At 35.3% G+C, this 19820-nt stretch overlaps 1 long non-coding RNA gene across 1 annotated transcript in view; it reads right to left on the bottom strand.

Moving 5' to 3' along the window:
* LOC126932673 (uncharacterized) overlaps positions 1 to 4885 on the bottom strand; it is a 79203-nt gene extending 74318 nt beyond the window's left edge. The window contains exon 1 of the long non-coding RNA XR_007718274.1: positions 955 to 4885. This is a non-coding gene — a long non-coding RNA (uncharacterized LOC126932673). The remainder of the gene's footprint in view (positions 1 to 954) is intronic.
* Positions 4886 to 19820: the final 14935 nt, after the last annotated feature.

The following is a 19820-nucleotide window of genomic DNA, read 5'->3' as shown; positions in this document are numbered from 1 at the left end:
GTGTATGTGTGTGTCTGTGTGTGTGTATCTGAGAGAGATAGAAGATAGAAAGAGAGATTCTATGTGTCTCTACTTTTGTTTTTAGTTTTCTTTTGCTACATTCTAGCTTTGTTATGTTATAGTCAGAATAGTGTCTACACTGTGATTTATTGGAATTTTGGATTGTCTAAAAATGAGATAATTTTTAAAGTGATACACTTACATAAGTTCAAAGAAAGGACAAAACAGAAGTTATAGAGAATGTTATGAAAACATGGGATACAACTAGAACACTGCAGAGGAAAATTCTGCTTTAAATATTTTCATTTCTAAAAACAAAAAATGAACACAAATTAATTACATACTTAATTCAAGAAAATAGTTTTTAAAAAGACAACCAAATGAACCTAAGAAAATTTGATGAAAGTAATTACTAAAGAGAAATACAGACATTAAACATTAGAAAATAATAAAAAGTATACAAATAATAAATAAAACCAAATGTTGACTATTGGCAATAAAAGCAAACCATAAGATTAAAAAAAAAACATTAGTTCACCTAATCAAAAGAACACAAAAAGCAAAAATATGCAAAATGAAAAGAAGCAACATTTCAATTTGATAGGAAAAGAACATTCTTAAATTTACTCATTCTTCATTCAGGGTGAATATGAGATGACAGTCTGCTGAAAAGAAACACGATATTCTTATAATTATCCAGAACATCAAATAAGGTATCTTCTAAAACTCAGTTACATCAAATGCCTCACACGTTCTGCAGTGTTTACTTGTATTCATGGCTTAAGGCAATATACAAAGTTGAGACTACAGAAAGAGTCTCGTGAAACATAATAAAGTGTGGGTCACATAATGCTAAAGTAAAAAAAGTATTAATTTTCTTAAATGTGTAAGAGTCATGTGATTCAGCTGGGATATATGAAGGAAACAATGAACTTAATTATGGGCAGCACTAACCTCCTCACACTTTATCTAGGTAGGCTCAGTCCTGGAAGCTGTCTGATGTCTTGAATTTATAATTGCCTTGAATAGGAAAAAACAGATTTATTTCATCTAAAAATTAAAAAGGAGAAAACACCACTCTATGACTAAGAACAGGGCTCAGCCTGATCTTAACCTGTGTTCCAGAAACCTCGTGGTTTCGGAAACGAAGAGCTAGGGTGTTGTCAGTGCTTCTGTGAATATGACATTGCTGTAAATCATATGACATTAAATACTCCAGAACCAATTGCTCAAGCCATCTAGAAGTCCACATAATCTAAACAAACTTAGACTGATATTAAGCTGCCCATTTTTCTTCACCCTCTGCCTATAATGAAGAGACCACAAATTCCATTTTGTTGAGTCCCTCCCATGAGGCTGAGGCTGTGTCAGCAAACATCTGCACCTAAAAATAACAACAATAAATAGGTAAACCCTGAGAAATGCTGATAAAAAATTATAAAGCTGATAAAAAATTAGCATTAAATGCTGATTTTAATTAAAAAATTAAATGCTGATAAATGCTGATTTAAAAAATGTTAATTTTGTATCAGCAAAGAATGACTGCCCTCCAGTCAACACAAAACTATGCTCGACACATACACACCCACACACAGAGCTAATTAAGAGTAACAACTTTCAGAACATTTTAGCCTGTGGCTCTATTAAGTATTGGCTGTAGCAAGGCATGAGTGCAGAGTGCCTTTTACTTATTTTAGTCATGTAATCATCAGATGGGTTCTTCCTGCCCACTGCATAGACAAAAATCAATCCACTGAGACTACAGCATTGCAGTAGAGAAGTGGTTTAATTGATGTGAGGCTGGCCCACATGAGAGAACTGAAGTTAGCACTCATATCATAGCTAGGGAATGGGTGATCTTTACTGACTGAGGATGAAATCATAGGGGTGTGGAAAATGGTACTCATATGCTGAGTACACCTCTGGGTGGGGCTACAGGATCAGTTGAGTCATGAGTCTGGGTGGGAACAGTCTGAAAGGTATCTCAAAAAACCATTCTTAGGTTCTACAATAGTGATGTTATCTATAGTAGTAACTGGTCAAGTCACAAATCTTGTGACCTCTGGTCACATAACTCCTGAGCAGTAAAGGATTATAGACACTATGCCTACATCTTAGCAGAGTTCAGGCCCCTCCCATAATCCTATTCTTGTGACTTTTCATTAGTTTCACAAGGGTGGTTTTGGGTCTCTGAGCAAAGAGAAGAGTAGTTTAAGGAGGGGTTGTTATTGTTGTGTTCAAGTTAAACTGTAAACTAAATTCCTCCCAAAGTTAGCTTGGCCTATGCCCAAGAATGACCAAGGACGACTTAGGGGTCAGAAGCAAGACGGAGTCAACTATGTGAGATAGCTCTCAGTAGTAAGTTTGCAAAAGCACCTTCAGTAGACTGTGAACCTAGGAGAAATATTCCACATGTTGTGAAAGAAATGTTTCAGGTAAAAGCTGAGATAAATATTCAAAAAATAAGTTAATGAAGTTGCCTAGATGAATTCATGGAGCAGAATCAATGCAGGCACCAAAAAAAAAAAAAAGAAAGAACGAATCAGATAATACAAAACCTGGATAAATACTGCTGAGGAACTTCTGCCAAGGTGCTTCTGGTAACATTTATATGTTCGAGGTGCTAATGTGTTTATGGTGTTTGACTATTTTCAGTAAGCTACAGCTAAAAAAGTTATTTCTACTCTTGATGGCATGTTGGATCTTTAAAAAAATATTAGTACTAGGTATCAAATCGCCACCTTCTGATTTAACTTATCTCCTTGTAGCCTGGGCATCGCATTTTAAAATCTGATTTTCTTAAAGTGTCCCAGAGATTTCTAACATGCAGCAAATGTTGAAATTCACTGAGTGAGGAAAACACGCTTAGAATAAATGTACATTCCTACCCATCCCATCCCCAAAGATTGCAGCTTCTCATCTGTTGCTATACCAAACCAAGTAGCAGGATGATAAAAATGGATTCCTTTTTCTTTAATTATCTAGAAAAGAGATTGGCCTGCCTGCATTTGTAAATAAAAATTTTACTGGAACACAATTATGGTTTCTATTTTTCATCTATTGTACTACTATGTTGGAGTTGAGTAACTACAATAAAGACTATGTTGGCAAAACTGATTGGCGCTTTACAGAAAGTTTGCCGACCCTTGACTGATGAGACTAACTGGGCCACTCTTGCTCCTTGCCTATTTTTAATTCATTATCCTCCCTCATCGTTGCCAGTAAGCTACAGGAGGGGTAAGAAAAGTAAGATGGGCAGAGAAAGCACATGTTACAATTTTGAAGGAATTTCATGATTTTTAATTTTTGTACTCGAATGGACATAAAAATTACTGAAGTGAGAATGTTTGAGGTTAAAGAGGAATAAAACTTTCTATTTACTGACTGCTATAAACTGAATGTTTGCATCTCTACAAATTCATATGTTGAAGCCCTAATCCACAGTGAGGTTGAATTTGGAGACATGTCCTCTAAGGAAGTAATTAAGGTTAAATGAAGTTATAAGAGTGTGACCTTAATCCAGTAGGATAAGTGTCTTCATAAGAAGAGACACCAGAGAAAGCGTTCTTTTTCTTTTTTTCTAACTCTTTGTCTTCTCCTGCCACCCCTACTTCTACCCTCAGCTGCACACCCACTTGTTACAGGACTGCCAGTTTTCTATGCCCACTGCACAGCCACAGACCAATACACTGACAGCAGGGTTGCAGTAGAGAAAGGGTTTAATAATCACAACTCACCCAATGAGGAAATGAGAAGAATTCTCAAGCCTCAAATCCATTTTGTCAAGGGGCTGTGGGCAAGGGTTTTCAAGGGGATTTGTGGAGAGTGAGGGGCTGGAAAATTTGAGGTCATCAATTGGTCAGGATAAGGGACATGAAATCATCAAGATGCAGCAACTGCATTTCTTCATGAGTCAGCTTCTTACTGGGCCCGCCAGACCAGCTGGCATCTGTAGTTTTCTTAGTATGAAGAACTTAGGAAAGAAGCTCCAATAGAAGGCTTATCATCTCACAATGTCTTAGACTTTATAGAATAGAAAATGAAAAGAGTCTTGTGACAAGGGCCACATTACACTGGAGTAGTGACTCTACAAGTAAGTGAGCCAAAAGGCAAGTTGGCATAATGATTGCTGCTGTGATTAGCTGGATTTTTTTTTCTTAATCGATTTTATAAAATCCTGAGGTGAGGTGGTTTCACACTGAGGTAAGAACATATGAAGATAAGTGAAAAGGAAGCCAACTGCAAGCCAAGAAATGAGCCCTCTCCAGAAACCAAATTGGTTTGATGTTGAACTTTCAGCCTCCAGAATTGTGAGAAAATAAAATTTCTGTTGTTTAGACCACTCGGTCTATGTTATTTTGTTATGGAAACCTGAGTAGACTAAGACACAAGTGAAAAGTTAAGAGATAAGCTATAGGCTTCTCAAACTTAAACCCAGAGAAAAAGGAAAAATTAGCTTCAGCACAGTTTTAAAAAGGTCAGTTTTGGGGGAGGCAGAATAAAGTGGTTTTCTAGTTGGAACTCACCATGGGTTATATTTTGGACATTTGCACAAAGCATTCTCATCACTGTGACACATTTTAAAAGTAATTTTGAACACAAGATAGATGTTTCCTTTGATGATTGCCTGGTTTTGTTTCTTCTTCCTTTTTTTCTTTTGTTTTAGTTTCTAATGTCATTATAGTTGTTTCTATATACTAGGGAAAATGCCTTAATTTACTTATTAATGTAAATTTGTGACTTGTATATAAATGTTGTAAAATTTACTACACATTCCCATTATCCTTGTTCAGTTTTGTAATAAAAACTTACTCCTCTTATGAAGGACTTCTCTTTTCTCTAACTACCCCCCTCATCCACATCACAAATTATCAGTAATATTTTATAGAAATAGTAAAACAAAATATATAACACAGACTCACAAACACATATGTATGCATATACATAATTCTGAAAAGAAATTACCAAAGTTAATCTCCCCTAAAATTATTATTTAAAGTTATATGCCTTGAAAAAATTAAAATAACATGACAAGAAAAATTTTTCTTTATTATAATCTACTTCTAACTGGGGAAAAAAGTCTTGAATTTTTTTACAAAAATATTTGCTTTTGGGAGATGCTTCTTTTCACCCTTATTATTCTCTTGACTCCAATTAAAAGGAAATTTTACTTTAGTCCTTTGGAAAGTCTGGCTAGCTATGTTAAGAATCTCACATCTACTTATAAATGACTTTTGTCATTTTTTTACTTTTTAAAATTCAAATATGTTACATATATTTTATTATGGAAATATTTTAAGTAGTTTGGAAATGAACTGCCACATGGAATTCAAAACAAAGAAACTTCTATTGCCTTTTCTTTTTTAAGTACTACAACCACATTTTCTCCAAGTACAATTTTTGTTTTCTGTTTACCAATAGACCAGTATGAGAAATTGTGGTACCAACATCCTTGCTCTCTCCAGAACAAAAGGTAAGCATACTTACTGGCTGCTGTGAAAGATTCAGGTGTCATAAGCTCAGAGCGCTCATGTAACACAACTGGTGTTTGCATAGACATTACGTGGTACACTCCACAGGGAGATTGGGGCTCAGAAAATCAGTAGAAAAAAATGATATTCTGGCTACTGCTAGTTCTGTAAAAATTAAAATTCTTTATCTCTGACCCAGAAATCATGTCTCTGCTTTCAGCAACCATGAAATTGTGGTAAATTTACTTATTGGATTTCAAGTAGGGTAAAATTTCAGACCTTACACAATTTTTGACAATTTTTATCCTCCAATAAACTAGACTAGCTGTGACGACAGACTCTTAATGTGGCCTGCATTATTGCTGCCTCTTTTTGTTCACACCCTTGTGGAATACCCTCCACTCTATTGAGTATGGGCTGGACTTGTGACTTGCTTCAAACTGATAGAATATGGCAAAAGTATATGATTACATATATAATACATAACATAAGGTTGTATATTCACCTTTTGAGTCTCTTCTTGGCTGGCTTTAAGGTAGCAAGGAGCCATATTGAGGAGCCAAAAAATAGCAAGGAATAGCAGTCAATCTCTGAGAGTGAAACATTGAATTTCTCCAACAACCTGAATGAGCCTTGAAGAACATCTTTACCCATCCAAACCTCAGATGAGACTGCGGCCCCAGCCAACCCTCTAATTGCAGTCCTGTGAGATCCTAATCAGAGAACTGAGATAAGCTAGGCCTGGACTCCTGGATCTCAAAAACTGTGATAAAACAAATGCATGTTGCTTTAAGCTGCTAAGCTTGTAGTAATACTGGTATGTAGCAATACATAAATAATATACTATCTTACCCACAGCATGGCCTCAGGGAGGCATTCCAAGGACATGAAACTGAAAGCTGCACGATCTCTTAAGGTCTGGACTCAGAAGTCAAATAACATCCTCCAATTGGTCAAAACAAGCCAGAATGCCAGCTTATGTGCAAGGAGTGAGGAAATAAATTTCAGCTCTTAATGGAAGGAACAGAAAATTACAACTCAAAGGACAGTGGGAGGAACCATTTTAAACATCTTTAAAAACTAACTACCACAATCTTTTCTGTGATCTCAATAATTCACATCCCTACCACATGCAAAATAAACTCCTTCTCGCCTGTCAAGACAAGTCTTGCCAGAAATGGCTTCAGGCTCAAAGTCCATCCATGAGATTCATATTAGACTCCTCAAGTACTATCATTTAAAAAAAATTAAAAACTAGGGTTTCTGTTTTGTTTTATTCAATTTTCGTAGTTTAAAAATAGTGTAAAAGCAAATGTTCCCTTTTAACATAACAGTAGTTAAATATAATCAAAATGACAAAACCTAGATGAGAGCCCACCCCTAAATGTGGAAAAACCTTATCTCCTATTTCAGCTTTATTCTTTCCCCTTTCTCTTCAAAACTCTCAACTGAGTTTTACTTTGTCTTAAACCTTTCCTCTCAATGTATAATGGCTTTTCCTCTCAATGTATAACACTACTTCACTCTCCTACTTGTTCTTTAGCCAATAAGAGTTTTTAATCCATCTGTCTTAAAAGTGGCAGCAGTGAAGTTAGCAGTAAGGAAATGTAACAGGAGCATATTAGAGGAGAAAGGGATTATATGTTATCATTCTCGTTTGGGAGTATGAATTAACAAAGCATAGATTATTGAAGTTTTTGTTAATATTGTTATCCCTTGTTTCATTTTCTTTTTCTTTAAGTGATATAACTAACATTTTAGGCAGTGGAATTTGTACGTTTTAAATGATGGGCAGGCCTTCTTTACTAAGATATGCTTCCTTTCCACTTTCTAGCTCCCATTCTCACCCACTGATTTTCCTATCGAGAATACAGAAAAAAAAAAAAAAAAACCTGAAGATAAAGGTTAAATAAGTCTGCTAAGTTACTCTAAAGCACTGGTTGGCAAACTTTTTCTCTGAAGAGCCAGACAGTAAATATTTTAGACGGTGGGCCAAATGTTGTCCACTGCAACTACATAACTCTACCACTGCAACATGAAAGCAGCCATTAATAACATGGAAACAAATGGGCGGGTTGTTTTACAGAAATCGTATGCAGACTGGATTTGATCTGCACACTGTAGTTTATAGACCCCTGACTTAGAGCAGCACTGTCATCTACAAGTATAATGTGATCCTGCATATCTAACTTTATATTTTATAGTGGCCTCACTTAAAAACTAAACAGAAACAGGTAAAATTAATTTTGAGACTGTTTTCTTTAACCCACTATATCTAAAATATTAACTTTTCAACATGTACTCAATTAATAAAATTGTTATTTTATAGTAATTTTTCTATAAGAGTACTATCTTTTACATGCTTTAAAAATATTTTAAACACCATCTTTTAAAAAATCTCTACATTTGTTTTTCTTTCTTTTGTACTAACTTCAAAATGTAGTGTGAGTTTTATACTTTTTATAGTACATCTCAATTTGGACCAGCCAAACATCACATGCTCAATTACCACATGTATCTGTTGGCTATCTTATTGGGCGGAACAACCTTAGACTATGAATAAAGTGAAAACAAATTCATATTACCCAAAACCTATGTCGTCTTCTTTTGCCAGTTTAATTTCTCCTATACCTAAATTAGAAGGTTTAAGTAGACACATTATTCAACAATATTCAACAATACTAAAAACCCATAATGTGTGTGTGTGTGTGTTTCTTTTATTTTATTTTATTTTTCCAAAACCATTGTCACTGACCTACAAGGGCATATATAGAGAGAATATATTATTTATATGAGAATATATTAGTTAAATGATTGTCTTAACTTAGTGATTGGGTACTTTAGTTAGATATCCAAGTTACATGGTCACAAAACAAAATTTGGATTTCTTGTTGAAAATGTAGATTTTCCCTACAGATTATATTTTATAGAACTAAATGCTGGCCTAAAATTTTATAATTAATAAATATTCCATGGTTTTTCTGGAACCCGGGCTAGTTTACACAAAGTTACCTAGTGAAGATAATATGGATATGCATATAAACTAATTCCTGTAATGACTTGGAAACAAAACTATTCTTTTAACAGTCACACAAACAAAAATGAATAAGAAAAAAGCAGTCCTGGCAAACACAAGTGGCTTTTAGAAATTTTCATCATTTCTCACTCAACAAGCAATTCTCATTTATTTTCCATTTTATCTAATTTATTTTCTCTTTTCTTCTTCTTTGGTTTTATTTTTCCCTTCGTTTTCCCATTATTTCTTACAAACTGAACTCTTTTCTTTATATGACCTCCCTCTCACCACCCTCAGAATTTTATTCTCAACTTTTACTCCCATGATATCTTATTAATAGATTCAGTCTCTCTCTTTTATCCTTACTCCTATTTTCACACGTGGTTCTTGCTCTCCTAGTGCCACTGTATTCCTTATCCCTCCATTTATCTCCAACAATGTCCATGACATAAATCATCACTTCAATAGCCACTTTCAGTTTATCCAGCTCAAAATTCTTCAATAAAACTGACTGAAATAGAGTATGAGATCTCATCAATTTGCCATAGGCTGTTAAAAATGAAACAGACCTTAAAAATATTTCCTGCCCTTACAGATTCCTGATACAGTGCAAAGAATTTTTCACTTATGTGATACATTCCAGAATATTTCCAGTGGATGGGTGACTTGCCGTTTTTTATGTCACTCTTCAACAGTTTCAGTGATTTGATGCAATATAAAGCCAAGTGACAAATGTGAAACACCATGGACATTTTAACTGAAAAGTAGAAAGGGACAACAGTAGAGAAAGAAAGACAGAAAAGTAAAGATATACAGATAGGACCTGTGAGAGGAAAAGAAGAATAGAGACATGAACAAATAAACAGACAGAGGAAAATGAGAGGAAAGACACTCAGCAAGAGACAAAGAGAAAAAAAAATTAGAGGAAATACATTAAAATTACATGATTATCTTTGGATGAAATGAATATAGGATAATTTCATTTTCTTGGCTTTATTTTTCACATTTTCTATAAATAAGCATACATTACTTTTATAACTAGTTTAGATACAGTTCTGTAGATAATTTTGTGCTACAATCTAAAAATCATATGTAATTTTAAATATAATTTAATATTAAGACAAAATAATTTTACCCATTCTTATTGTAAAAATATGACATTTATTGACATTCTTGGTCTGAAAGATAGGTTCTGGAATCAAGTGTTTTAATATAAATTTGAGTTTTAATCTCAAAGCTACTTCAATGAAGGTATAATGAAGCTTTTGCATTAAACCTGGACTCTCAAATTTCTAAATGGTCTTATTTTCTAAAAGTATTAGTTTTCACACCATTTCTCTAATAAGTTATCAGTGCCTCTAAATCTTTCCAGTGATGATCAAAATCAAAATTTAAATCTGTTCTTCTGGAAAAGTCTGAATCATTATTAAAAGAAAAACAAACTAGAAATTCTTCTTGAAATGAATTAACATCAACGGAAGGTTAATACTAAATTGCGTGAGGAATAAATGAACTCTCAATGTTGTATTCCAGTCATATTTTACTTCCAACATGCTCCCACTGGCCTTCCTGACTTCACAGGCAGTCTTTTTCAGGGCTGTCCTCTTCGGAACAACTGAATTACCTACATCAACTGTTTAGTCATTTGATAAATATTTTGTTAACTTTTGCTGTATACCCAGTATTGCTCTAAAATTTTACTATAAAAAGATAATTTATAAGATCTCTGCCTTTAAGACATGCTATAATAATATCTACAATTTAGTGTGATAAAGCACTTAGCAAAGATAGGGATGAAAGCCTATATCCAATGTCACCGTGAATCTGGATGAAAATTAATAAATAGTAGGTGTCCAAAAATACATATGTGTCAAATTAATAGATAGTGGAGTATGTAATCAATATATTTAGAATATATGTAGAATTAATTTCCCTTGTTTTTCACGAACTAAAATGAAATGTTAGCATGAGTTAATTCCTTTGGAAATAACTTTATAATGCTATATGCATAAATAATATTGGGGAGATTATGTGAAGTAAAGGTAGAGGAACATTGTTGGGCAAATAATTTAGCAACAAGCAATCTGTAGAACTAATGCAAGATTAGTATATCCTTCGAAGAGTATGTTAGAATTCTTTTTTTTAGAATTTTATCTGTTCTTTATATGGTTTTATTGTTTTGTTTTGTTTTGTTTTGTTGTTGTTGTTTATTTGTTTTCCCGAGATGGAGTCTTGCTCTGTCACCCAGGCCTGGAATACAGTGGCATGATCTCAGCTCACTGCAACCTCCGCCTCCTGGGTTCAAGTGATTATCCTGCCTCAACCTCCCACATAGCTGGGATTTCAGGTGCCCACCACTCTGCCCCGCTAATTTTTGTACTTTTTTAGTAAAGACGGGGTTTCATCATGTTGGCCAGGCTGGTCTTGAACCTCTGACCTCTGATCCGCCTGCCTCCCAAAGTGCTGGGATTACAGGTGTGAGCCCCCACGCCCAGCCCATATGGGTTTTATTATAAATCCATTTTATTAAAATGTTCTTGAAATCTTATTCTTTTTAATCTTTGCTTTTTACTTAATGATATTTGAAGATAAGATACTGTAACTTGAAATAAAAGATCAAAAAACAGAACAAGTAAAAAAGTGATTTTCGAGACATAATAACCTAAAATTCTGGAACAAAATTAAACTCACATTTCAAATGAAGTAATTTGTATAGGTGTACTTCACCTTTCTTTAAAAAACCACTAGTATCAAATGAAGATCTTCAAAAAGTGAGAGGGCTTCAGACGGTAGTTTTCATAATGAAAGAATTAGTAAGAGGAAGCAACTTCTTTCACCTTTCCAATTCTTTTTAAGTCAGACATTTGTGTTACCCTAACTATAATTTATACTTTGAACCTTCAAGACACTAAGAATGCTGGCTTTTACCTTTTATTTTCTATAATCTGGCGTTGAGTAGACTCAGCCATTAAGTCATAAGAATCATCTATAAAAATGAATATCATATAAAAGTAATGAGTAATGAAATAATTGCATAAAAATCATAGTGATTATTAGTATTTTATTATAATATTCTAAATATGTAGTATTGGTTTATTATACTTTGCCCTGAAGACAATTCTAGAAGATTTGGTTTTCTGAGCTAAAATGATTTTTCTAATGAGAACAAAAGAACAATAAAATTATGCAATCAATTCCTCTGCCCTGTACCTCACAAAAAGAAAGACTAAACAGAAGTAATTTGTGTTTGACATTAGCTGCTTAATGCAACCAGTAATCTCAAATTTTAGAAAACCATCAGTTTTCAATTACAAACAAGTACAATATGGTGTTGTTTTATTACCAAGAGTTATGTTCCTATGTTGCATTACAAAATCATTGCCCATTGGTTTAACAAGTGTTTAAATAAGAGGCTTTGGAATCACATACTTGGGTTTAAATCTTAGCTCTGACATTTATAGCTGGTTGTTTGTGGATAAGTTATTTAAACTCTGTGTTTTAATTTCTTCATCCGCAAAGCTCAAAAACAGTCTTGTACTTACCTCATAGTACACATTGCACAGCCTCAGTGAGTGTGTTATCACTGATAAAGATCTATAATGAGGCCGGGCGCGGTGGCTCACGCTTGTAATCCCAGCACTTTGGGAGGCCGAGGCGGGCGGATCACAAGGTCAGGAGATCGAGACCACGGTGAAACCCCATCTCTACTAAAAATACAAAAAATTAGCCGGGCCTGGTGGCGGGCGCCTGTAATCCCAGCTACCTCAGGAGGCTGAGGCAGGAGAATGGCGTGAACCCGGGAGACGGAGCTTGCAGTGAGCCGAGATCGCACCACTGCACTCCAGCCTGGGCTCCGTCTCAAAAAAAAAAAAAAAAAAAAAAAAAAAAAAAAAAAAAAAAAAAAGATCTATAATGGGCTTACCCACAGTACTGACGGAACAAAGTCCTATGAGATACTGGTGGTCATTTCCAGGCCTTCAGTAATTTCCCAGGTAAGAAAATGAGACATTTAAGAAATATCAGCTACACAGTTAAAATCTGGAAGATTAGGGCTCTATCTCAGATCTTCCATCTGTAAGTGTACTATCCTAATCCACATCCTGGTTTATATCGTGACGGGCATCTTTCTCCAGCTTGCCCTTCTTCTCCCCTCAACTCCACCCCACCATCTTCATCATCACTATTGACCGCATCATCACTGTCCTCATCATGATTACCACCTGAGCCAGGAGTTACTCATTTCCAACTCTGTGCCAGTCACTGTGTTTGTTATTTTACAATGATTATCCCAATGTTTCTCATAATAACTCTGGAAATGTTGGGTCATTGCTGGACACTTGAGACACTGAAGCTATAAAGCATTTAGGTAATTTTTTCAAAGACTTTGAGCTATTGATTGATAAAACTTGGAGCTAAAACTGTTTTTTGTAATGTCAAAGCCCAGGAGTTCTTTTAAAGCAGCTTTAGTGAGATATAATTCACATACCATAAAATTTACCTATTACACCATTCAATTAAACAGTTTTTAGTTTACTACATTAATAATATTTTAAATTTTTATAAAATACATATAATATAAAAGTTGCCATTTTAGTCATCTTTAAGTGTACAGTTCATTTATCATATTCACAAAGTTGTACAACCATCACTGTTCTTTATTTCTAAAACGTTTTTATCACCCCAAACAGCAACTCTGTAATGATAAAGTGTAACTCCTCATAAATGCCCTTTATCATGTTGAGAAAGTTTTCTCTTTCCTAGTTTTCTGAAAGGTAATTTTTTTCCATGAAAAGGTGTTGGATTTTGTCAAATGTCTTTTCTTTTTTAAATGTAATTTTATTGCCTTTTTCTTTAATCTTGTGTTTTTTAAAATAATTTTGACTTTTATTTTATATTCATGGGGTACATGTGCAGTTTTGTTACAAGGGTATATTATGTGATGCAGTGGTTTGGGGTACAACTGACCAATCACTCAGTTAGTGAACATGGTACCTGATAACTATCAGGCAGTTTTTCAACTGCATTGATTGAGCTGATTATGTTTTCTCCCCTTAGTGCTATTAATGTGATACATTGCATTGATTGATGTTCTTATATTGAACTTCCCTGCATTCCTAGCATAAATCATCTTGATCCTTGTGTATAATCCTTTTAATATGCTGTAGGATTCAGTTTGCTAGTATATTGTTAGTGGGTTTTGCATTTAGACTTACAAAGAGCATTGGTTTATAATCTTCCTTTTATGTCTTTATCTGGTTTTGATATCAGTGCTAGATAATAAAGTACTCAAAAAAGTTTTGGCCAGGCACAGTGGCTCATGCCTGCAATTCCAGCACTTTGGGAGGCCAAGGCAGGTAGATCACAAGATCAGGAGTTCAAGACCAGCCTAGCCAAAATGGTGAAACTCTGTCTCTACCCAAAGTACAAAAATTAGCCCGGCACTCTAGCAACCGCCTGTAATCCCAGCTACTAGGAAGGCTGAGGCAGAGAATTGCTTGAACCCAGGAGGCGGAGGTTGCAGTGAGCCAAGATAGTGCCACTCCAACCTGGATGACAGAGCGAGACTCCATTTCAAAAAAAAAAAAAGTTTTAGAAACCCACCATATTGATAAGAGTATGTCAAAGGAACACAGGAATCAATTGAAAGTGCTCCCAGTGGTTATGCCGAAATAAGTTGAGCAAGGGAGTAAAGCATTGGATTATAACCCAAAGTATAAACTAAATATTCATGAGTCCATACTGACATACAATAAGCAAATTTCTGTATTATCTTTTCAGTTCTCCTTTAAATCTAAAACTGTTCTTAAGGCCGGGTGTGGTGGCTCAAGCCTGTAATCCCAGCACTTTGGGAGGCCAAGACGGGCGGATCACGAGGTCAGGAGATCGAGACCATCCTGGCTAACACGGTGAAACCCTGTCTCTACTAAAAAATACAAAAAACAAAACAAAACAAAACCAAAAAACCAAAAAAAAAAAAAAAAAAAAAAAAAAAAAAAAAAAAAAAAAAAAAAAAAAAAAAAAAAAAGCCTGTTCTTAAAATACTGTATCTATTTAAAATTAAGGCAAAACAAAAAATATGATGGTGGGGCAATAAGGCTAGAATACAAAGATGTATTTAAAAATATAAGAAATATATCTAAAGAGAACTCTACAGATGTGACTATTTTCACATGTAAACCAATGTTTGGAGTTGATAGTGGTTGAATTTCTAATTCTGTGAGAACTCTAACTTTGGTTACCTTTCTAATTTTATAGCATATTTAATTATCTCTTAATTGTAACATGCTAAAGGCAATAAAAATTATCAATCCTCCCTATTAGTTTTATCCTTTCTAACCTCTTCACTAGAGGTTTGAGTCAATTTTGCTCCCCAGAAGGTGTTTGGCAGTTTCTGGGGCCATTTTTGGCTTTCACAACTATAGGAGTAGAAGTTATGCTGATGTTCTTTGAGAACAAAAACATACGTAGTGAGTAGAAGTCAGGTTTGCTACTAAACATCCTACAATAAATGACAACTCCTAACAACAGAGAATTACCTGGCCCCATATGTCAATAGTACTAAGAATATTGAGAAACCTTGCCCTGGATTTCTAAGTCTGTATTCTCAGTTACCTCAAATGAAAGCTTTACAAAATATTTTGCCATTATATAAGACAAATCACCAATTTTCCAGTCTTTATTTTACCAAATAAACAACTGACCCATTATTAAGGATTTTGTTAGTGCTACACTTTAATTTTGGGACCAATCTTTGTTTGTTTGTTTGTTTTACATTTTTTATTTCCATAGGTTTTAGAGGAACAGGTGGTATTTGGTTACATGAGTAAGTTCTTTAGCGGTAATTTGTGAGATTTTGATGCATCCATCACCCGAGGAGTATACACTGAACCCAATTTATAGTCTTTTATCCCTCACCCCCTTCCCACCCTTTCCCCCTGAGTCCTCAAAGTCAATTGTATCATTCTTATGCCTTTGCACCTTCATAGCTTAGCTCCCATCCTGTATCAGCCTGGGTGCACTAGCGTATAATGAAGCGTACTTTTAAATAATGAAGAGCCATACAATAATTTTTAAATCTTTGTTTACCAGTCGTATTACATGTCCATTTTAATATGGATAGGAGACACTAAATGATCATGGTGACAGGAAGAAGAAAGAAAGCTGAAGGTCTTACACCAGCTATAAAATACTGCAGTCCAAAGCTACCTTCTTCTACAGTTTGTGGCAAGAACTAACCCTGTGATGGCCACCAAACTGTGAGAAGGGAAAGGAACCATAACTATACAATGTTTTTGGAAGTAAATAATCATCAAATAGGATTGAACATATACAATTTTACATCATTTTTTGAGTTTCAACTTAATATTTTGTTCTATAATTGTATACAATATTTTACCTATGTTCACACTATTATCACATAGTCTTCATAATCAGTGTTTTTAGTGTCATATTATTTGATGGAATAGACTAATACCACCTCAAAAGCTATTCTCCAGTTGAGGTGTTTAGATTTTTTTCTGCTTTCTGTTAGCTTACATGTTGCTTACGTCAGTAACAATCAGTGTTAAGTTACAGTAAAAATATCCTAATGTCAGGAAGTTAAGGTAACAAAAATGTATTTCTTTTTCATACTATGTACATTTCCAATGTGATTAGGCTGTGGACTCTGCTCTACATCCTTCTCCCTCTGGGATCCAGGCTGACTGACCAAAATCTATCTGGAATGTTGCTGATTGTCATGGTAAAATGAGAGGGAAAAGAAACTCTGAACGATTTAATACCAGTAATAAAAATCTCAAAACAAGAAATGACATGACATACATCATTTCTGTTTATAACTCATTGGTCAGATTTAATCACTTGATACTATGCAAACAAAAGAGCACTGGAATGTACAGTCTTACCATGTGCTTAGAATATTACAATGCTGAGACTTTAATGACCACAAAACTTCCAAGCAGCCCATTTCATCACAAGCCAGGAAGCCAAGGAGGAAAAAAAAAAAGATGGTTTCATGAGGCAGGCGCACAGACTTGCTGCTTTGCACAGTTTCAGGATTTGGTGTCCTGCATCCCAGCTACTCCAGCTGTGGCTAAAGTGAGCCAAAGTACAGCCTGGGCCTTGGCTACAGAAGGCATCTCTCATGAGGTTGTGGTTAAGCTCTCAGCCATAAATATGGTCTCTGAAAATAAGACTGGGACCATAGGATCCAATCTAAGCACCCTCACATGGGTCTTAGCAGGAAGTTATTTTTCCTCACGCTGTGGGTCATCTCATAAGACTGCCCATGACCTGGCTTCTTCTAGAAAAGTGGAGAAAGAGAGAGAGATAAAGACACTGGGGGAAAGTAAAAACTTACATGATTTGATCCTATAAGTGACATACCACTACTCCTGTATTCTATGGGTCACACAGAACAGCCCTGGTACAATTTGAGCAGGGGTTACACAATGATGTATAAGGCCCACAGGTGGAATTATTGAGGGTCATCTTTGGGGGCTAACTACCTTAGCAAAATACATGAGTTCCCACGAAGATAGAAGAGTAGATATTGTTGTATGAAAAGGTGGTTTACCTTTTTCTACACTATAAAGCAGAGTCATCAGCTGAGACTGAGGAAGGCAAGACACTTGTTAGAATTTTGTGGCAAGGAATGAATGTTTAAACGTAAAGCTTCTTAGAGACTGAGAAGAAAATAAAGATCTGTGATAGGATTGCCATAATATGCTGAATGACCACTCATTCTTGGTCATAAATTAAAGTATGACCAGTTATCATAATGTGTTTTTCTCCAACCATGTTTTGTTGCTTGTTGGTAGGCTCAGTAAAAGTGAACTACTGAATTTAAACAAGGTACAGGTTTTGCAATGAAAATGCAATGGGAAAAAAGTTATAAGGAAACCAAAACTATTTGCCAATAAACTATTAAATACAATCAAATAATATGTGTCATGGATAAATGCTAGGGAGTAGATATCAAACAACAGAATAATGATCAGAGGGTGAGCTACTTGAAATAAAATATTTGTAAGCCTTCAGGGATGTATCAGTACTTTATTTATTTACTATTTTTTTGCAGTAAGCTGACATGTTTATTTTATATATATCTATATATTTATTTATTTTTATTATTGTACTTTAAGTTCTAGGGTACATGTGCATAACGTGCAGGTTTGTTACATATGTATACTTGTGCCATGTTGGTGTGCTGCACCCATCAACTCCTCAGCACCCATCAACTCATCAGCACCCATCAACTCGTCATTTACATCATAACTCCCAATGCAATCCCTCCCCCCTCCCCCCTCCTCATGATAGGCCCCGGTGTGTGATGTTCCCCTTCCCGAGTCCAAGTGATCTCATTGTTCAGTTCCCACCTATGAGTGAGAACATGCGGTGTTTGGTTTTCTGTTCTTGTGATAGTTTGCTGAGAATGATGGTTTCCAGCTGCATCCATGTCCCTACAAAGGACACAAACTCATCCTTTTTTATGGCTGCATAGTATTCCATGGCGTATATGTGCCACATTTTCTTAATCCAGTCTGTCACTGATGGACATTTGGGTTGATTCCAAGTCTTTGCTATTGTGAATAGTGCCGCAATAAACATACGTGTGCATGTGTCTTTATAGCAGCATGATTTATAATCCTTTGGGTATATACCCAGTAATGGGATGGCTGGGTCATATGGTACTTCTAGATCTAGATCCTTGAGGAATCACCATACTGTTTTCCATAATGGTTGAATTAGTTTACAATCCCACCAACAGTGTAAAAGTGTTCCTATTTCTCCACATCCTCTCCAGCACCTGTTGTTTCCTGACTTTTTAATGATTGCCATTCTAACAGGTGTGAGATGGTATCTCATTGTGGTTTTGATTTGCATTTCTCTGATGGCCAGTGATGATGAGCATTTTTTCATGTGTCTGTTGCCTGTATGCATGTCTTCTTTTGAGAAATGCCTGTTCATATCCTTTGCCAACTTTTTGATGGGGTTGTTTGTTTTTTTCTTGTAAATTTGTTTGAGTTCTTTGTAGGTTCTGGATATTAGCCCTTTGTCAGATGAGTAGATGGCAAAAACTTTCTCCCATTCTGTAGGTTGCCTGTTCACTCTGATGGCAGTTTCTTTTGCTGTGCAGAAGCTCTTTAGTTTCATTAGATCCCATTTGTCAATTTTGGCTTTTGCTGCCGTTGCTTTTGGTGTTTTAGACATGAAGTCCTTGCCCATGCCTATGTCCTGAATGGTATTACCTAGGTTTTCTTCTAGGGTTTTTATGGTTTTAGGTCTAACATTTAAGTCTCTAATCCATCTTGAATTAATTTTCGTATAAGGAATAAGGAAAGGATCCAGTTTCAGCTTTCTACTTATGGCTAGCCAATTTTCCCAGCACCATTTATTAAATGGGGAATCCTTTCCCCATTTCTTGTTTTTCTCCGGTTTGTCAAAGATCAGATGGCTGTAGATGTGTGGTATTATTTCTGAGGACTCTGTTCTGTTCCATTGGTCTATATCTCTGTTTTGGTACAAGTACCATGCTGTTTTGGTTACTGTAGCCTTGTAGTATAGTTTGAAGTCAGGTAGCCTGATACCTCCAGCTTTGTTCTTTTGGTTTAGGATTGTCTTGGCAATGTGGGGTCTTTTTTGGTTCCATATGAATTTTAAAGCAGTTTTTTCCAATTCTGTGAAGAAACTCATTGGTAGCTTGATGGAGATGGCATTGAATCTATAAATTACCTTGGGCAGTATGGCCATTTTCACGATATTGATTCTTCCTATCCATGAGCATGGTATATTATTCCATTTGTTTGTGTCCTCTTTTATTTCACTGAGCAGTGGTTTGTAGTTCTCCTTGAAGAGGTCCTTTACATCCCTTGTAAGTTGGATTCCTAGGTATTTTATTCTCTTTGAAGCAATTGTGAATATAAGTTCATTCATGATTTGGCTCTCTGTTTGTCTGTTACTGTTGTATAAGAATGCTTGCGATTTTTGCACATTAATTTTGTATCCTGAGACTTTGCTGAAGTTGCTTATCAGCTTAAGGAGATTTTGGGCTGAGACAATGGGGTTTTCTGAATATACAATCATGTCATCTGCAAACAGGGGCAATTTGACTTCTTCTTTTCCTAACTGAATACCCTTGATTTCTTTCTCTTGCCTAATTGCCCTAGCCAGAACTTCCAACACTATGTTGAATAGGAGTGGGGAGAGAGGGCATCCCTGTCTTGTGCCAGTTTTCAAAGGGAATGCTTCCAGTTTTTGCCCATTCAGTATGATATTGGCTGTGGGTTTGTCATAAATAGCTCTTATTATTTTTAGATACGTTTCATGAATAT

The sequence above is a fragment of the Macaca thibetana genome, chromosome 12, assembly GCF_024542745.1.
Source record: "Macaca thibetana thibetana isolate TM-01 chromosome 12, ASM2454274v1, whole genome shotgun sequence".
Lineage (NCBI taxonomy): Eukaryota > Metazoa > Chordata > Mammalia > Primates > Cercopithecidae > Macaca > Macaca thibetana.
The sequence above is the reverse complement of the archived record's forward strand: the minus strand, read 5'-3'. Positions and strand labels throughout refer to the sequence as shown.